Here is a 13,325-nt window from a genome sequence, read left to right on the forward strand (position 1 = left end):
GATCATAGAGCAAGATCACAATGGCTGGGGAGCAGCATGGTTAGATTATAGGAAGTCTGACATAAATTTAAATTGCAAAATCTAAACACCTATCCTGAAGCAACTTTTTTTTTTTTTTTACAATTTGTAAAGACCTTAAAATTAGGCAATGTGGGAAATTATGAATGTAATAAGATAGTCGCCTAGGAGATCAAACTCTGTAAAATAAAACAGAGTCTGCATCTAGAAGCCATTAACTTCTAGCAGCTGATAAATAAATGTCCACAAGATTCCAAATCTTAAAAATTCTTTATTTTTGCTGTTTATTTCTCAGTCCCAAATGCTAGGAATTATATGCATGCATATTTTATATTCCACTATCTGACCATCCCCAGATCGTTTTATTCCCTCTTTGTTAACCTATACATATTCCCTACTTCTCTTATCGAGGGCCCAGGAGAGTGCCTATAGCTCTTTGCTTTTTTTCTGCCTTCACCATCAATAGCTGAGTTTCACTTTAACTTCTCTGTTGCTTAAGAAAACATCACCATTCAAACACTTACTTTGGCAAAATGCCTCAGAAGCTTGCCTGTGGAGAAAAAAATTACATTCTGAATTTCAGAGCAAATCAGTGTATTATATGTGGTGAAAAAAATATGAAAATTCTCTTTTATAGAGATCCTGCAGAAAAACTGAGGTCTCAATGCTACCCATACATTAGAGCATGAAACAGTTCAGTGCCAGTGAGGCAGAATTTCACATAATAAGGGTGGATGTTTGACAGACTTAGATAGAAAACAGCCAAATGTCAACCTTGCCCCTCTCCCTTTCAAGGATACCTGCCCTAAATAGGTCAGGGAATGCTAATAGGTGTGCCCGCCCAGACTGAGAGTGACACCTAACAGCTCCACTACCATGGAGATTTTTAAGGGGCAGACACTTGCACTTCATTTTTATGTGATGGGAGGGAACATTTAAATTATAAGTACTTAGGCTCACCCATTCAGACACCCCTCTCCCAGCATTTTAAGGAATATAGGCCCATGAATGTATCATTTATATTTAGTTGTATAAGGTGAATGCAAGTAAGAGAAGCAAAATCCAGCCTGGCCCACTTCACTACAAAGGTTGCCAATTTGAATGTCCAAGAAGTGGCCAAGTGGAAGCTGCTAACTGCCGTGAAGCATAGAGTAAAAAGTACCATAAGGGAAGAAAGCATAGGGGCACCAGATCTCGTTTGCCAAGGGAAGCCGAGATATCTGGATTCTAACATGAACTATTCTGACTTTCAAAGGTTGGCAACTAACTCAAATTTTTTAACACTCTGTAAAGGCCAAACTCCAAATACCCATGGGCTATATTCAGACTGCAGGTCATCCAGGGGTGACCTCAGCTTTACGTACCAAAGACTGAGCCTGAGCCGCCTGATGGGGTACTGGGAGGGAAAGATAAGAAAGCCAGAGCCTTAGGTAGCTCTTCTATGGAGGAAATTTGGAAGGAGATTCTTAAGGGAAAATTTCAGAGATGTTTTCAATATGAGTGGTGTAACTGAATTTGAAAACCAAAACACTTTCAGTCCTTTTAAAATTGGATTTGTGTCTTTTTCCTTTGGATGTGTTAATACGCTAATGCTGTCCTTAAAATAAGAGGGGAACAAGCCTGGCTATATGTGCTTACATTTATAAATGATAAATATTGTCCAGCCACATTTTTATAAAAAGATCATATTGGATTTCATGTCAGAGTTTATGATAAAAATATAGGTCTCAGGGATTTAGTAAGGCCTTCAAAGCCATTCAAATACAGCATCACAGTGTAATGCATTGCCAGGTTATCACTATTTCCAACCAACAGATCCACTCAATACAGAGGATCGGTGCTAAAAGATGGACTGAATGATTCTAAGACACCTGCCTGTTTTCTGATCTCCATCAGACACACATGCACACACACATCTGCTTAGCTGTCTAGTAGATACTCTGTATTTGCAACGTATCATTGAAAAAGCATTTGTAAAACATTCTTCCACTGAGTCTTCCCTGATACAACGGCAGAAATTGGCATCATCCGTTCAACCGATTAGAATAAATTTTAAAATCAGTCCTTAAATAGGGTGTCATCATGGAAGACCACATTTAACACTGTTAGCTATTTTACTCATTTAAATGCAGTTTTCAAATTTAGTTCTTGCAGTCTCCATAACACTATAAATATTACTTGTAAAATCTGCAATCCACATGATGTTAAATGAAAGAATGTAGTTTTATTTAAAGAAGACAGGCTTTGAAGTTAGCAAGACCAAAGTTAGATGGTGACTCTATCACACACTGTGTGGTATTAGCTACCTTAGTTAACTTATCTGAGACTGAGATTTCGGCTTTCTAAAATGGGGATATTATTCCCTACCTGATAGGATTTTTTTAAATGTTAAAATGAGATTTGTAAAACATCTAACACTACGGAAACCACGAAATTTATTTTACCTTTTCCTCTTAAAAATGAAGCTATGGCTTAAATCCAACTACAGTGATTTTTAGAATTGTCCTTTGTTAGTTGTAAGGGGCCAAGTTTTCCCTTAAAGCAACTGCCAATTCAGGGAGAGGTAGCTAAAAAGTCTAAGAACCTGATCAGAACTAATGGGACAAAGGGGAAAAAAATAAAAGTGAAAGGTTGGACTCTAGGGCCTGCCAGAGTCAAGATCTCTTAAAAATGCAAGTTTCAGGTTGAAACCATGAAGGACTACACACTAGGAGTAAGATTGAACCAGAGGTAGATCAGCCCTTGGTGTAACTAAAGCCCAGCATTGAAAGCCCAGTATTGAATAACTCAAACTCTGAAAATAGATGAAGGAAATTTTAGTTTTCTATTGCCCCAGATTGCCAGAAAAAAACATATATCCACTCTGAGGTAGATATTATCATTCTAGGTTGTAAATTATTTCTAAAAATTTTCACATACATTATCCAGCATTCAATCAAAAATAATAATGCCTGTGAAGAATCAAAACAATATGAAAGAAATACAAAAGCAGACAAGAGCAACAGTTCTGTAAAGGCTTGAGAGACAAAGTTAAGTTACATAGAAAAAGTTTGATCTTTTCTGATCTAGCTTTTAAGCAGGGCTGCTTCTTGGGCATGTGACTTGGTCAGTCACACAGGGCCCAGTGCTTAGAGAGGTTCTAAGAATGGTTTAGTACTCTACACTTGACCGTTTGAAAGTCTTAATGATTGTGAACGAGAGGCCTGGCGTTTCCACTTTGCACTGGGTCCCACAAATTATGTACTTGGTCTTGCTTTTAAGATTTGTTAGGTGGAACCAGAGCAACGTACTCCATCCCAGTGCCCTGTCTGAACGGGATCAGATTTTCCAGTCTGAAGGGGTTGGGGCACTATTTCCATCTTGTGTGAGTACCAAGTGTTATTCCCTCTAAGATGGTTCTTTCCTCCTCCTCAGGTAGTTTCCTTGCTTGTATGTGCTGATTAGTTTTCTCCTGAGTACTCAAGGGGAACCTTCAAGATTCCCAGAGTTCTCTCTGTGCTGCCGTCTCCACTCTTACACTCCCCCTTACAAACTCAAGGAGTCTACTTGGAATCCCCCTCCTGCACCATGGACTGGAAACTCTCCAGACAGTAATCTGGGATAATCACAGGGCTACTTCATGCATTTCCATTTCATGGGGATCACTGTCCTTCATTGTCTGATGACCAACCTCTTGAAAACAGTTGTCCAGTTTTGTTGTTATTTCAGATGAAATGATTTATCCCATCCTGTTATTCCATCTTGGTTGGTAGCAGCAGTTGACAGCATTTTTTTGTAATAGCCCCAAAACCTAAACATCTCCAATGTTCATCAGCATAAAATACATAAATAAATTGTGGTATGTTCATAAATTGAAATACTATTACAAAAATAAAAATAAATGAAATGTAACCATATTCAGTGCAAAGATGAGTCTCACAAACAATTGAACAAAAGAAATCAGATATAAACTAAGGTATGATGTGTGACTCCAAGAACAGGCAAAACTAAACTATTCTATTAGAAGTCAGGATAGTGGTTACCTTTGAAAAGAAAGGAGGGAGTGTCATGATCTATAGGAGACCCACAGGAGGCTTCTGTGCCTCCTTCCTGGGTGGTAGTTGTGCAAATCATTGTGTTAATTACTGATGTATGTACAATGGTGCAGTCTTCTGTATTCATGATGAAGTATAACACAGATAATATAAAAATAATAACAGATAGTAAAAGGAAACATATATAATACACAACAATAGTACATATCATTTTCACAAAACTCAGAATTGCAATGAGCACATTTGGAAAACATTTTTGTCAAGAGGTGTGTAACATCTTTGCTGGGAATATGCTAAAATTACTGAGATGCAAGCTGTAAGATGGCTTATGAAGCAGTGTGGTTTTTTGACATCGATATACATTGTTATGATGTATGTTATGTGTCAAAAAACCTTTCTGCTAAAACAAGCCACATTTTACTAAATTGCCTCCTTGTTTATGGAGTTTTTATCTGTATTTTTCAGTAATCATTTCCATTAAAATATTTAGTAAATGACTATTACCTTATTTCTAGATTACTGATAGGTGGCTTGACACTCCCTTTGAAGTTCACAGGTACTGCCAAGAATGCAATTCTGTAGCCAATGCAGCTCAAATGTCCAGATTCATCCACATCTGCAGCTTATGTGGCAGGGCTAGAGGCTAATAGAAAACATCAGCTCTGGCTTTGCTTTGTTATCAAATCATATGTGATAATGTCACGACCAGTAAGTTTTGTTTTCAGATATGTGTTTGTACTGACTTGACAGTGAACCTAAAAAGTGAAATAGATATGAAGAACAAGAGAAATTCTAAATTCTCACCCTTCAGGAGTTTTGATACTATCAATTGCCTGTGTTGTGTTTAAGAAAAAAATCATACAAAAATAAGTCTCTTCTTTCATTACCATTACCCTCAGGGTAAAGAAGATTAGGACACATACTATAGTAGCAAATTAATGACAATACTAAGCCAAGTTATTTTGAACTTGATAAAATATTTTGATTTGTATTATTTGGGATCTTTTCAAAAATATAATTGTAATCCACATTGTAATCCACATTGTCTTCGCACTACAAATAGCAAAGCACTTTGAGGTGATAGAAAAGGGAGAGTATCTGAAGGTGGAAGCTCAGAATTGAACTCTTCACCCTACCATTTATGAGCTGTGCTACCTTAATTAAATCACCAAATGTGATTCCTATCTATGAAATGAAAATATTAATGTGTCTCACTGGGCAGTTATGGATATAAATGGAGGTGAGGAAAAGATATTCTATGTCCTAAAACTGTATGAATAGCACCTATACAACAAGCCCCTCATTTTACAGAGGGGTAAACTGAGACTCAGAGAAGTTAGGCAACCTGCTGACCAAGGTCACAACTGATAAAATCCCTTGCATTTGATGTTCCCTTTTATTGAGTAAACCGACTCCCTCCTTCACATTCCCATGTTGTGCTGTCCTCACCAGTGCTGTGAGGACCTCAGCCAACAAGCTCAGTCCCTCAGATGTTCTGAGGGCTGTGAATGGGGAAGTCTTTCTGATGAGAAAGTGAGTGTCCCTGCAGCACAGTTTTCATTAAATAATGGGGTTGTTTCAATGCCAGTGAACATTTTAATTTTTCATCATAGCCTTTAGTCATAATTGACTTAACATGAGCAAAATCTTTTCAACTAGATTCTATCACACAATTTACTCATATTTGGTTGATGTAATTCTCAGCAATATCATGTAACAACAGTTTTTTCTGTGCCATTCCTTTTTTAAAATTAAAAAAAATTTTTTTTTACTTATACATGAATCCTTTTTCAAATTCTTTTCCCATTTATTACAGAATATTAAGCAGAGTTCCCTGTGCTATACAGTAGGTCCTTGTTGGTTATCTAGTTTCAATATAGCAGTGTGTACATGTCAATCCCAAACTCCCCATCCATCCCTGCCCACCCACTCTTTCCCCCCACTCTGTACCCATAAGTTTGGGTAACAACATATTTTTTTAAAAATAGATGGTAGGGCTTCCCTGGTGGTGCAGTGGTTGAGAGTCCGCCTGCCGATGCAGGGGACACGGGTTCGTGCCCCGGTCCGGGAAGATCCCACATGCCGTGGAGCGGCTGGGCCTGTGAGCCATGGCCGCTGAGCCTGCGCGTCCGGAGCCTGTGCTCCGCAACAGGAGAGGCCACAACAGTGAGAGGCCCACGTATGGCAAAAAAAAAAAAAAAAAAAAAAAAAAGATGGTAGAGCTTTGTCAGATTCTGAATCCCCATTGGAGTTCAGATCTACCAAAAGTTCCACTCCAGCTTTTCATCCTGTGATTCTCCCTTTATTTACAATAAACCTCCCTCAATAGGCTTCTGCCAGCAAGCTTCCCTTCATTTCACATTTGGAAAATACTTTTAGGTAATGAAGGCCACTCATTTTATTTAATCAATCAGTGTCGATTAAAAATATACATGAATGCTCTTTACAAGTTTTAAAGTGCTGTATAAATTTAAGCAGCTATTGAAATGGGGAAAGAAATCTACAGATTAGGATTGTAAAAGATTTTGTTGAACATCTAGTTCTATACTACAAGCAATGAGAGGTTACAAAAATTAAAATAACATAAAAGAGAGTCTCTAACTTCATAGAACTCATGATCTCATTATGGAGGCAATATGGATATCCAAAAAATGTCAAATAACAATACTAGGCATTTTATGATTAAAGGTAGAATTAATTAGAATAAGAACTTAAGGAATTATGGGCTGGAAGAAATGTTACTTGAACTGGGTTTTGAATAATAAGAAGTATTTCCACAGTGGGAAGGAGAGAAGAAACAGCAGGAGCAAAAGTGAGGAAGCAAAAACAAATTCCACATGCCTGCAGAGGCTGTGTCAGGAAGCTGTGGAGGAGATATAAAAAACCTTAAATTCTTCTCACTGAACAATCAGACAAGCTCTAGATAATGGAAAACCATTGAAAGCTGTACCATCCTCTGGTAGTCAGCGACCTAAGCTCCGTGTATACTCTGTCCCAGAATTGCACTCTCAGACACCACCATAAGTAAAATAACTTCCTTCCTAGTTTGATTCTGATGCAAACTGAAAACGTACTGAAGATACTGATAGATACATATTCTTTTTAACACTAGATTAGATATTTGAGACAGGGGACCAATAACTGATCTCCCTGTTCCCACACTTATTAAGCATCACACATGCTCTCTGCAAGCACAGATGATGATAACGATGAAGCCTGGTCAGTGTTTACCCCCTCAAACACCTGAAGCGATACCCTACAAATGGTTTAGATCATGTCCCATACTAGGTGAAGGAGAGGCATTTCCTGGTATCTAACCAAATAAGTCAGCAATAATCCCAATTGTTCTTCATAGTAAATGATGGAGAAAGGGTAGTTCTTCCAGGAACTTGTGAGTGCTCTCAGAGTTTATTAGTGTAGTAATTTAGGAACAAGATTCTGATGACTGCAAACTGTATTTGCCTCAAAATATCAACCAATGCCCAATATCTTGGGGCAACCAAGAAATTTCTTGGAATTATTTTTTTTTCAATCTAAAGGCTATGTTATATGATTACAGAAAAGGGGGTAAAATTTTCTCTCTTTCTTAACAAAATATACTGAATGGAAATTACTGTCTATGGCACAGTAATAGAAAGTATATCATAATCAGAAAATACAGCTTAAATGCAGTTATCGAGAGCCCTCAAAAGCATTTGAAATTTTCAAAACAAGTGAAAATCTTTATTATCATTAACATCACTATAATCTTTATCTTCAATCAGTTATTTGTAATTTAATAAGCAGCTTTCAGTGGTGGTGTTTTGATTTGAAGCATTTCTTAAAATACATTTTTTTAAAAATTCACCCAAGACAAAGATTATAAGACCATTCAGTTAATCACTTTAGCATGTATATTCATTGGGGGAAAAAAGAGAGAAAAAAAGAAAAAGGAGAATATTTTTTTAAAAAGGAAGCACTTACCTGACTGGTTAACTAATATATGGATCCGGATAAGCCCTAGATTTCCTAAGTCTCAACTTTAGGCCACTAGCTGCATTTTCCTTCTGTCCATCTGATATTCCCAAACTGTAGAGCAATTGATGATGTTTGATGAGCAAAATAAACATTTAATAAAATTTTTTGATAATCATTTAGAAAAACTTCAGCACTGCAAGAAAAAGTTATATTCCACGTACTGCCTATATCCTAAACAGCATAGTTTGAAACATTTTGGTTCCTCAAAGACCACAACCTCTAAAGTCTGCCAAAACCAGAGCCATTCACACTTTCCTGAAAGCAATCACTGGTTCAATGCAAGAGCCTAAGGAGTGGGGATGACTCCACAATTGGTTGGGGGCCAAAACCCTGGTTTACATACTGCAGTTGGTTTTTTTTTTTTTTTTTTTTTTTTTTTTTCTTTTTGCGGTATGTGGGCCTCTCACTGCTGTGGCCTCTCCCGTTGCGGAGCACAGGCTCCGGACGCGCAGGCCCAGCGGCCATGGCTCACGGGCCCAGCCGCTCCGCGGCATGTGGGATCCTCCCAGACCGGGGCACGAACCCGCGTCCCCTGCATCGGCAGGCGGACTCTCAACCACTGCGCCACCAGGGAGGCCCTGCAGTTGGTTTTAATGGACTTTGAAAACCATCATTTTCTCTAGGACACCACAGACAGAGCCATGAAACGAGATAATAGTGACAGCTGGAAGCACATTTTTGAAATTTCAAGGCACAGGTGAGAGAAAATTAAAGACAAAAAATTCCTGTGAAGGAAGCTTAGAAATTAGTTCTTATGCAACATTTCCAAGTGAAAATGTAAGAAGTAACTTTATGTAGCATAATACTAACTGGAATTTGTAAAAAAAAAAAAAAAAAAAAAAAAAAAAAAAAAAAAAAAAGCTTATCCCAAATATATCAATCTAAATATACCTCTGAATAATTTGCTGATATATATGTATGTACATGTGTATATGTTTGTACATGTGTATATATGAATATCCATCCTATTGTTAGTATATATTATATCTATTTTTAGGGTACATACATATGGTATGCAGAATTTTAAGATAGGCCCCAAGATTTCCACACCCTAGAGTACATATCTTATATAATACTTCCCCAATAAGTATAAGTACCATCTGTGATTATAATAGATGCCACTCCTGTGATTAAGTTGTATGGAAAAGATGAAGAGGTTTCGCAGCTATAATTAAGGACCCAAATCAGTTCGAGTTAATCAAAAGGGTGATTGTTTTAGGTGGGCCTGACCTAACTAGGTGAGCCATTTGAAAGAGTTATCCAAGCCTTCTCTAAAAGGGAAATTCACAGTGAAAGTCTCCTGCTGGCTTTGAAGAAACAAACTGTCATGCTTTGGATAGGGCCACATGGCAGGAGGCCTATTTCCCTGAAAATGCCATCTGGCTAATAGTCAGCAAGAAATGAGAGACCTCAGTCCTACAACCACAAGGAATGGAACTCTACAAACCACTGCAGGCATACCTCATTTTATTGTGCCCCACAGTTATTGTGTTTATTAGAAATTTAAGGTTTGTGGTAACCCTGCCTGAAGCAACTCTATTGGCACCATTTTTTCAACAGCATTTTCTCACTTCATATCTCTGTGTTACATTTTGGTAACTCCTGCAATATTTCAAACTTTTCATTATTATTATTATTATTATATTATTATTATTATTATTATTGTATTTGTTATGGTGATCTGTGATCAGTGTTCTTTGATGTTACTGTTGAAGGTGTTTTGGGGCAGCATTAACCCATGCCCATATAAGATGGCGACCTTAATCAATAAATGTGTGTGTTCCAAATGCTCCACTGACCAGCTTTTCCCCCTTCGCTCTCCCTCTCCTCAGGCCTCTCTAAACCCTGAGACACAACAATACTGAAATTAGGTCAATTCATAACCCTACAGTGACCTCTAAGTGTTCAAGTAAAAGGAAGAGTCACAGGTCTCTCACTTTAAATCAAAAGCTAGAAGTGATTAGGCTTAGTGAGGAAGGCATGTTGAAAGCTGAGACAGTCCAAAAGCTAGGCCTCTTGCACCAAACAGTTAGCCAAGTTGTAAATGCAAAGGAAAAGTTCTTGAAGGAAATTAAAAGTACTATTCCAATGAGCATATGAATGATTAGAAAGAGAACCAGCCTTATTACTGATATAGCGGAAGTTCTGATATAGAGAAAGTTAGTTGTCTGGATAGAAGATCAAACCAGCCACTACATTTCCTTAAGCCAAAGCCTAATCCAGAGCAAGGTCATAACTCTCTTCAATTCTATGAAGGCTGATAGGGGTGAGGAAGTTGCAGAAGAAAAGTCTGAAGCTAGGAAAGGTTAGTTCATGAGGTTTAAGGAAATAAGCCATCTCTATAACATCAAAGTTCAAGGTGAAGCAGCAAGTGCTGATGTAGAAGCCACAACAAGTTATCTTGAAGATCTAGCTAAGGTAATTCATGAAGGTGTCTACGCTAAACAACAGATTTTCAAAGTAGATGAAACAGCCTTCTGTTGGAAGAAGATGCCATCTAGGATTTTCATAGCTAGGGAGGAGAAGTCAATGCTTCGCTTCAAAGCTTCAAAGGATAGGCTGACTCGGACAGGCTGACTCTCTTGTTAGGGGCTAATGCAGCTAGTGATTTTAAGTTGAAGCCAGTGCTCATTTACCATTCCAGAAATCCTAGGGCCCTTAAGAATTATACTAACTGGACTCTACCTGTGTTCTGTAAATAGAACAACAAAGCCTGGATGACAGCACATCTGTTTACAACATGGTTTACTGAATATTTAAAGCCCATTATTGAGGTATACTGCTCAGAAAAAAGATTTCTTTCAAAATATTACTGCTCATTGGCAATGCCCCTAGTCTCCCGAAACTCTGATGGAGATGTACAACAGGATTCATGTTGTTTTCATGCCTGCTAACACATCCATTCTGCAGCCCATGATTCAGGGATTAATTTCAACTTTCAGGATCATTTAAGAAATACGTTTAGTGAGGCTACAGTTGCCATAGATAGTGATTCCTCTGATGGACTTGGGGAATGTAAACTGAAAACCTTCTGGAAAGAAGTCACCATTCTAGATGTCATTAAGAATGTTCATTATTCTTGGTAAGAGGTCAAAATATCAACATAAATAGGAGTTTGAAAGAAGTTGATTCCAACCCTCATGGATGATTTTGATCAAGACTTCCATGGAAGAAGTAACTGCAGATGTGGAAAAAGTAAGAGAACTAAAATTAGAAGTGGAACCTAAAGATGTGACTGAATTGCTGCAGTCTCATGACAAAACTTTAAGGGATGAATAATCAATCGCTTCTTAAGGATGAGCAAAGAAAGTGGTTTCTTGAGATGGAATCTCACCCTGGTAAAGATGCTATGAAGATTGTTGAAATGACAGCAAAAGACTCAGAATATTACATAAACTTAGTTGATAAAGCAGTGGCCAGATTTGAGAGAATTGACTCCAATTTTGAAAGAAATTCTACTGTGGGTAAAATCCTTCAAATAGCATTGCACGCTACAGTGATTTTTCATGAAAGGAAGAGTCAACTGATGCAGCAAACTTCATTGTCTTCTTTTAAGAAACGGCCACAGCCACCCCAGCCTTCAGCAAACACCACCCTGATCAGTCGGCGGCCATCAACAACAAGGCAAGACCCTCCACCAGCAAAAAGATGATGACACACTGAAGCCTCAGAGGATGGTTAGCATTTTTTAGCAACGGGATATTTTTTAATCAAGGCATGTACATTGTTTTTTTTTTAGACACAATGATATTGCACACTTAATAGGCTACTGTAGAGTGTAAAGCTAACTTTCATATGCACGGGGAAACCAAAAAATTTGTGACTTGCTTTATTTCAGTATCCACCTTATTGCAGTGGTCTGGAACTGAACCTGCAATATCTCCTGTAGGTGGTTTTGTCAGAAGATTCTGAGCTCCAGATTAGCAGGCAGCCATAGCTGACACCCTGATTTCAGACTTGTGAGACCCTGAACAGAGAACCCTACTATGCCTCGTTCAGACTTCTGACAGAAACTGTGAGAGCATCATTAATGGGTGTATTTTAAGCTGCTGAGTCTGTGGCAATTTGTTATTCAGTGTAGGAATCTAAAACGGTAGATTCGTATTCGATAACTATAATTTTTGCCCCTTCCCTATCTACCTACCTACCCATTACTTTTTGCCCTTGTTCTGGAAGTGAATCTCATTTCTTTTGGCAAACTAGTCCTCCCAAACTCCAACCACATGGCTGTTGCTGGAGAGGTTGCTAATCACAGTATCATTTACCTTGGACTTAAGAAAAGGGCCTGTGACTATCCAAACCAGATGTAGAATCCAGTCGTGGTGACCTGGCATGCTGAGTGGTCCAAACATAAGTAAATGGCATAAACCAGGCCAAGAGCATCCCTCTACAAGATGGTTCACAGAATAAGTAGCCAATAGAGAAAGTTCTTTTTAGTCACTAAACTGGAATTTTGCTTGTGGTTCTGTTCTCTGAGTCATGGAGAAAGTCCGATTGCAATAAGAGACTGTAAGACCAATAACTAAAGGAAAGCAAAGAGGAAAGATGGCAAGAAAGAGAGCCCTGACAGCAATGAAGTCCCCAGTTCTAATCCTTGGTGCTGCCCTTGTCCCTACCCCATTTTTCCCATTACTTATGCTCCCTTAAGAGATTTTGTTAGATTTTAGTAACCAAAAGAGTTCTGAGTTAGGTTTTGGTAACCAAGAGTGATGCTCTTTACTTCTCACTTTCTAACTCCAAAATTTCTAACACGACATCCATCATTTTTTCTCTTGCTACAAAAAATTAACCTAGAGGAGGTCAAATCTTTGCTCTTTTTTCTGTGCCAAAAGCAAACACATGCTCTTTTTTCTTGTTAAGTAGGAGGAGAGTAGAAACAACAGTCAATTCTTTAAAAAAAAAAAAGAAAGGCAGAATCAAGACACAGTTATGTGTTCATTAAAGCTTTCTTTCTTTTTCATTCTCCACAAAGTTAGTCTTGTCAGGAAAACCACTGCTTTTTTAAGTAAGAATTTTAAATTTCTCAAATTGATGATGTTATCACACCCAAAAATGAAAACACCAATCCCTCCAGGTTACCTGCTGGGAACGGAGGTCAATACAGGCAGAGGATGACCAAGGTAATTACTCAGTTTAGACAACTCCCAATGAAAAAAAATTATGATATCATTTCAGGAGTGTGTACCAAAGTCCTTATTACAACCTGCACATGAGGATTCTGTAACACTCTGGAGTTTGATACTTCAAAGTTTAGCT

The 13,325-nt window shown here is 38.0% G+C and overlaps 1 protein-coding gene across 20 annotated transcripts in view; it reads right to left on the reverse strand.

The window, feature by feature from the left end:
- Positions 1 to 13,325, reverse strand: part of LOC308618329 (uncharacterized protein) — a 465,534-nt gene that overhangs the window by 180,794 nt on the left and 271,415 nt on the right. The window contains exon 5 of one of the 20 annotated variants that reach the window (XM_081236023.1): positions 4,641 to 4,695. The exons of the other annotated variants lie outside the window; for them this stretch is intronic. The gene's annotated coding sequence lies outside the window, so the exon portion shown is untranslated. Of the gene's footprint in view, positions 1 to 4,640; positions 4,696 to 13,325 lie in introns of those variants that run through there. 20 annotated transcript variants of the gene reach the window in all.

This window comes from Mesoplodon bidens, assembly GCF_964165515.1.
Source record: "Mesoplodon bidens genome assembly, chromosome: 5".
NCBI classification, from domain to species: Eukaryota; Metazoa; Chordata; class Mammalia; order Artiodactyla; family Ziphiidae; genus Mesoplodon; species Mesoplodon bidens.